An 8,139-nucleotide genomic window follows, 5' to 3' on the forward strand; every position below is an offset into this window, starting at 1 on the left:
GCATGTAGGATCTACCTGAAAGCTTCCAGCAGGAGGAGGTGAAGATGATCCAGCATCAGCCATGAGAGCAACATTCCCAATCTGCTCTTCTTCATCACTATCTGTATCATCCCAGCTTTTCCCTTCTGCTAGATATGATTTGCTCTTGAAGCTTTGACTTCCAGAAGTACCATGATGCTTTCTAACCAGTGCATCATACTTCTGCTTCAGCTCATCATACGAATCTTTTCTTTTTCCTTGAACCTTGGGCTGTTTGCATTCAGTTGCAAAGTGTCCAGGTTCACCACAATTGAAGCATTTGAACTTGCTCCTGTCCACCATCCCAGTCTTGTATCCTCCTTTGCTTGTAGAAGATGAATAACCTCCCTTATGAAACTTACTAACAGTAGGTTTGTATTTATAGGAAGGGTTCTTCCGGAATCTCATGTTTCCAAACTTCTTGGCAAACAGGGATAGAGATTGATCTTCTAACAGTTCCAGCTCTTCCATTGTATAGAACTCATCATCACCACTGGAAGAAGCAGTCTGACCCATCTCAGGTACAACAAACTCCTGAGTGGTTTTAGAAGGAACAACAACATCCTTCTTCTTTTCTTCCAGTACAGGTGACTCAACAACTAGAGCTCTCGAATGGTTCTGTGTTTTACCCCAGCCATATCTCTGTTTACTCTGAACTTGCTCCAGTTCATAAGTTTTCAAAACTCCGTAGAGTCTTTCCAGAGAAATCTCATTCAGATCTCTGCTTTCCCTGATGGCAGTGATTCTGTGTTCCAGATGTTCAGGAAGGGTTAAGAGAAACTTCATGTTGACCTCTTTCTTGTCGTAGAATTTCCCATTCAGATTTAAATTATTTATCAAATTATTAAGTCTGATAAATACTTCTGAAATCCCTTCACCGGGATGAGAACCAAACTGTTCATACTGAGCCATCAGTATCTCTTTCTTGTTTTCCCTAACTTCCTCTGAGCCTTCATTGATAATCTCTAACGTATCCCAGATTTGCTTGGCGTTCGTACAATTAACAACAGCATTGTACATTACTGGATCTAGAGATTCCACCAATATTAGTTGGAGAGCGTCATCTAAGTTCATCTGTTCACTCTCTTCATCTGTGTACTCAGAAAGTTCTTTCGGAATGATCTGATGAGGTATTAACACACCATCCTCTTCGTGTGCTAATATGACATTCATCGGAGTAGTAACACCTTTGTCCAAGATCCCGATGTATTTTCGGTTCGCGGTGCGGAGGAATAGGAACATGTGCCTCTTCCATAGGCCAAAGTGTTCTTTGCTGAACGGTGGGATTTTAATGCTACTGATCTTTTGTGTACTCATATTTAAGGATTTGAAGTGAATAGTGTTTGGATGAGATTTGGATTTTTGAAAGAAAAATATTTTAAATCAGAATTAATTTTTGGAATAAAATTAATTCGAATAAAAAATATTTGGACGTTACAGAGTGTGTATAGGATCTGATACGGAAAAATGGTATCAACCTGGCTCTGATGCCAATTGTTAGGTCCTGAAACGATTGTAGAAGGGGGGGGGTTGAATACAATCGTCACTAAAAATCGCGGCGGAATAATCTGATTTGAAATAAACTTGTTAATCAGATTTTAATTAATTAATATAACAATGTTTTAAGTCGTTATATAATTAATAAGGTTCGTTTTAATGTCCACTAAAGTTCGTAGAATAAATTCGACAGGATGTATTCTAGTTTAGTGATTAAAACAACCGAGTGATCAAAGCACAGAAAACTGTGGATATAACAATTGCAAGTTACAAACAACTTGAAAGCTTTTACAATGCAATGAACACTTGGAAATGAAGAAGTGAAGCCATATTTATAGGCAAGCACTTTGAACTAGGTATGACATTGAAAGGAATGACTTTTAAGCTTAGGAATGACATTACAAAGGAAGATATGACATTGTTACACAAAGCCATGCCCTAAAACAAGAAAGGAATGACATAATTAAGCAATGTCATACTGCATAGGCACGGTATGACATTTTAAACTTGGTCACTAAGTCATTCGGTATGACTTACACCTCCAAAGCCATGTAGAACACTTCGGTATGACATTTTCAAGTCATTCAAATGGAAGTCATACACACAACTGCCAAATGTCTGAACTATAGACACGGTATGACTTTATTAAAAGTCATACCAGACTAAGTCAGGAAGCATACACACGGTATGACATATTATGTCATGCCAGGTTATGTCTGTTGAGAGCAAACGGTATGACTTATCAAGATAAAGTCATACCGAATGATCTACTCACACAAACAGCCATGGTATGGCATTTTTCAGACAAATCAGAGAAAGCCTTGTAGCAGGGCACGGTATGACATTCTTTTATAATGTCATACCGAGCTATTTGATGTATTAAAACAGTTTTAATAATTAAATAAATATTAGATAATTACCCACTTAATTATATTAATTATATAAATTCATAAATTAAATTAATTCGAAGGTGAATCAATTTAATAAATAAATTATACAACTAATTTAATTATTTAGATTAGTGAGATAATTAAATAAATACTTATAAAATTGTATATCTTCACCAGCAGAGACTTCCGGCAGGATTAAACTTTGTAGATCTTTGTCTTGATTGAACGACCACTTGTAGTTGATGCAGAATACTTAATTGGAGTAGCTGACACACAAATGTACTGTCTGGTTCATCTGTATCTAGCTGAATTAAATATTCTTTATCAATTAAACATTTGAGAAGTGGCTTGTTCGTCGATTCTTTGTCTTCGTAGTTCTTCTTCATTAGTAACAATAGTATGGAATCTTCTGAATAAATAAAGTATTAAAACTTTATACCTTCTGGACTTCTGGACGTGCTACAAAAGATTATTTGTACACTGAGGCTTGAACATATTAATGAACTTCTTCCAGTGGTGTGCAGCAGCATCCTGAAATTCTTCAGACATATAATTTCAATAAGTCACTTGACGTTCTTCGTACGGATTCCTTCAACAGTACTTGCTATTTAACTTGCTTTCTTATCAGAGTTGAGTTGGTACCTCTTTAATTACAAATAGGCTAAACATATGCCTTTCAATCTCCCCCTATTTGTTTGTTAACATAACATGCAAATTATCGAGAGGATAACTCAACTAACTGATAAGACAAAGGATTAAACATGAATTGTAAATAGCAAAAAGTTTCTGGTATTTCATTAAACATTGACCAGAATTCAAAAGATTACATTAGATTACAAAAGGATGTTCTTTTTGAACATATATTACAAATCCCTAATGAATCTAACGATCAACTTCTCCTTCTTCGATATCAGAAGTGTGAAGGATAGGAGTTGATGGTTCTTCCCTGGTTGGCACTTCAGATGTAGTGGATTCACCACGCTTCATTCGTTCCTTTGCCAGAGCCAGTTGATGTAGCACTTCCAAATCCACAGGGTCTTCGCGGAAGTCTGATGGCTGAGATTTTGTAACATTTTTCATCCTTCGAAAGTATTGAGCAACATTCTTTCGAGTGCAGTAAGCAAGAATCACATCATCAGCATCAGACTTAGCTTTAGAAGCAAAGCCCTTGGTTCTTAAAAGAGTGGAGGCAAGAGCAAGTTGTTTAGCTGGATACTTTGGCAAGGCTTCTTCGTTGAGATAGACAGTGCTGAAGATCTCCTTGTGAACGAACTTAACACAATAAGGATTCCTGACAACCTGAGGACTGTTGAATACAGCTTGTTCCAGCAGTTTGTCACGAAGAAGTTCATTCAGGTTGGAGCTGCGCTTTACCTTATTCCGAAGCACCCAGAGCTCAGATACAGAGAATGATTTCAGAGATTCGACAGATAGTCTGAAAGAACCATTCCTCTGTGTATAGACAATTAGCTCCCATTGCTCTAGCAAATTGTTGACCCCCACTGTCACATAATTCAATTCCAAAGCAAAGGCATGCATAAAGACATCCTCGTCAGGGTTTACCTCTCTAAGATCATAGATCAGAGATAAGAACTTGTTGTCGTCGAAAGGCTCCCTTTGAGGTCCATTAATGATTCTTCTTGCAATGTCCCAGCTTTTTCCTTCTTTCCTCCTTATATCAAGATTCTTCTGCTTGATTGCAGCATCATAGATTTTCTGTTTCTCGATCTTGATTTGTTCTTCTGTGATCAACTTGTCCTCTAGAAGTTTTTGGAAATCACGAAGCTTACGCTTCCTAGCTTCATTTTCAGCTTTGAACTTCCGGACATTCTTCTCATGTTCTAGGTCAACAGGTTCTTCATCCTGAAACAAATAACCCTCATCAAATTTACCTTCTTCTTCTTCTGCTTGACGATAGGTAGCATCGAAGATGTCATCATCATCCATATCCTGTGGATAGTCATCATAACTATCAGAATTGAAAACATTGTCGGACTGATGTAACGGTTCTTTGCCTTTAGACTTATGAGTTTCTTTGTCAGGGGCAGATCCAGAAGTGGTATTATCCTTGTTGCTTTGATTTGAGCTATTGCCTCTATCATCCCTGTCACCTTTGTCTCTATTCTCCCCCTTAGTTGAGGGATCCTCTCCGGAGGGTTGATCATCAGACTTGTTGGAGTTTCTGAGGAGTTGATCTAACTTGCTGTCGATGGTCTCAAATTTGGACATGTAAAGCTCATGATTAGACCTCATTTCAACAGCCAAGTCATGGATTTCCTCTTTAAGCTCATCCCTGTAAGAACTGGATGGCCTTTCCTCAGTTTTCTGTTGCAGGGTCACCAACTGTGCACCCTTGAGCTTCTCGTTCTCAGCAATCATTCTGGCAAGCTCAGCTCTTAGCTTTGCCATTTGTTCCTCAAACAGAGCAGGGTTAGTGTGTGCGCTCACCTCACGTACACTCAAAGCTGTTTCACTAGCCTCACGTGCATGTGTATCGCTCGGTGTTTGCCTTACATCACTCTGTTCATTCACTCTTCCCGCTGTACCTGTATATACTACCAATGTCCCCTGAGATGGGTTCAAAGGTAGTGGAGGAACAAATTGTCCTCCGGACGCCTGTGAGGGCAGATTAACTTGCACGCTGCCAAGTTCCGCCTGATCAGAAAATAAAGGGAGATCAGCAAAGTTTTCATAAATAATACATTGATTTTGAAAATCTGTGCACTCAGTAAACATAGTAACCTGTGTATCTGTTTGGTCTGGCACTAGCGTGAGTGCTAGCGCAGTGCTTGACTCTGTACAAGTTACCGCGGCCGGACGGTCAATTTCAATGGCCACATCCTGTAGAGAGAATGGGTCCAGAGACTGTTTATCTGCCATATCAAAATCTGAGCCTTGTTGGGAAGGCACAGATGAGGCTACAGTTGTCTCCAAGGTTTCCACCCTTTGCTTCTTTGAGGGAGACAGAGCTGTGGGTTTATTCATTAAACTACTCGAACTCCGTTTCCTCGCAACTTTACGAACAGGTTGCATTGAAGTGTTGGTTGATGTGTTTGGAGAAACGAATATTTGTTGAAGAGAATCTTCAGCTAGGTTATGAACCTGTGTGTTGTCAGGTTCATTGCTGGTAGGCTGGAAAACAAAATCAAGGTCACAAACAAAATCACAACCATAATCTGACGTATCAACATTAAAATTAGATGATAAATTAGAAAGTACCTGAGCTACCTGTAGGTCCTGACGGAAGGACTGCAGCTCTGGATTGATAGGAGAGTCAGAGGGTAGGGGTTGTGAGGTAGATTGTGTTTGTGGGATGATTTGGGATTGTGTTTGGTGTGGGAGAGGTTCAGATGAAGATGGTTGATGCTCGAAGAGATCATAATCCAAAGTTTGATCTTCAAATGAAGGGTTAGATTGTTCTGTTTGATGGATGGGGGAGTGATATGATGATTGGTTGGATGAGTGGTGTGAAGATTGTGCTTCTTGGGATTGTTGAGGTGAATGCTGCTGTTGTTGTTGTTGTAGAAGTTGTTGTTGATGGTGTTGTGTAGGTTGTTGAGTCTGCAGGGGTTGAGGTTCTTGAGGTTGCTGCTGCTGCTGCTGTTGCTGAGGTTGTGGTGGATGAGCCACTTGAAGTTGATACGGTTGAAGAGGAGCATTGAACATTTGGAGCATGTGAGGAGTGGTGATTAGTGGAATGGCTGCAAATTTGTTCTTATTATCCAACTGAGTCATAAGTTTGGTGCAGGCACGAGGAACTTGTGCCACAGGAGAGTTGGAGTAGTGTTCCTTCTCAGCGTCAGTCATCTTATCATTTAGAAACAGCATAATAAACCTTGGATAGAAACAGGAAACCTTTGCATTCTGTTCAACAGATCTGTTCCTAAGGGGCCCTAACTTGGAGAGAATAGCTTGCAGAATAAGCTTTCCAAAGTTAATCCGACGATTATAAACAATGCTGAACCCAATTTTCTGAAGCAGCGAGGTTATTACATTAAAGTTCTTGCGAGTGGTCGGAGCAAACACTTTAGCCAAAGTGTCGAAGAAAAGATCCCACTCAGGCTTCAGATTGCCTTTCAACATTCTAGGCAAATTGATCTCTCCCTGATATAAGATTGTCTCGAAGAAATTGGAGAGTTCAGCTTCGGTAGGGAGTTCAGCAAAATTCTCCCTGGGAAACCCCAAAATCCGATTCACATCATCAGTGCTGATAGTAATCGTACGTCCTCCGTGTAAATCTCCAGAAACCCGATGATTATCCAACAACGTAGTATTCAGGGCTGTCGAGTAGAAGTCCTGAATTGGTTGTATCTGGAGGTCTACATGAGCTGTAATAGCAGTGCTGACGAGCGACTGGCTATTCAGAAACCGGACCCACGGTCTAAATCGAGCCAAACTGGCCTCGGGGTCGAAAAATCCATTCAAATTAGTCTCCTCGATAACAAAGCGACCGGCCATTCTTAGAATTAAAAATTGAATTAAGTGAGAATTTTTCAAATAAAATAATAATTTTCAAATTTCTCACAAATTTCAATTAATAATTAAATATCAATTAGTTAATTAATTAATAATTCGATTTATATGAATAAATACGAATTAAAATTTAATTAAACTTAAAATGGCTAATCAAAGTTCCAAACACTGCCTTAAACTCCAATTAATCCAAACAATCCCCAATTTGGCTTTAAAAACTTTTAAAAAAAAATCCGGCAGCAATTCGACTTAGAAACACGATTAGGAGTAACCAGCAAGCTTTTTAGACTTGGAATAAACGAAATTAGCAAGTTTTATCGCAAAAACTTGAAAAAGAATCGAGCAAGAACAATGGCAGTATGCGTGTAAGTGAGGGAGATGAAGTGGAGAATAGGTATGACTTTCTTTAGTTAAGTCATACGACTTTTGAATGGTCGGTATGACTTAATAAAGAAATGTCATACCGAACGAGTGAGTATGACAAACTTTGAAGTGCGGTATGACATTCATAAGCAATGTCATACCGAGAAGTGCAAGGCAGTTGATCAAACACGGTATGACATTATTAAATAATGTCATACCGAAGCAGTGAAGATTGAGGAATACGCTATAGTCGGTATGACTTTCTTTTGAAAAGTCATACCGAGCTTATAAAACAGAGTATTAATAAAGTAAAATAGAATATTACGATTTTTGATTAATTAAAAACAATAAAACTTTTTGCACATTTAATCAAAAATCTAATACACATAATATATAATATATTACACATATATTTTGTAAAATTCAACTTTAATTAAATATAAATACTTATGAATTTAACTTTAATTCATTAAAATGAATTAACTTAAAATCAAATATTTATGCTTAATTAATTTTGAAAAATACAACATAAATACATATAATTATCTAAATGCATGGAGAATATTACAGGGGAGTACGCAGCACTTAGAGAATTACAGAAACATATATGAGCATGTATAATTACACATAAAGTTATCAGATAATCTACACAAAATTATATAAAATCTAATAAAATAGACATAATTACACAGAAAATTCACAAAAATATATAATAATATGTAAAATTCATATAAAATATATACAAAGAGAATCATGGCATATTTAACATCCCAAGCTCACAAACCAACTTAGAGAAAGTGGATTCATCAAGTGGTTTAGTGAAGATGTCTGCAATCTGATCAGCTGTGGGTACGAAATGTAACACCACAGTACCATTCATGACATGTTCTCGAATGAA

Source organism: Daucus carota, chromosome 5 (genome assembly GCF_001625215.2).
Source record: "Daucus carota subsp. sativus chromosome 5, DH1 v3.0, whole genome shotgun sequence".
Taxonomy (NCBI): Eukaryota; Viridiplantae; Streptophyta; class Magnoliopsida; order Apiales; family Apiaceae; genus Daucus; species Daucus carota.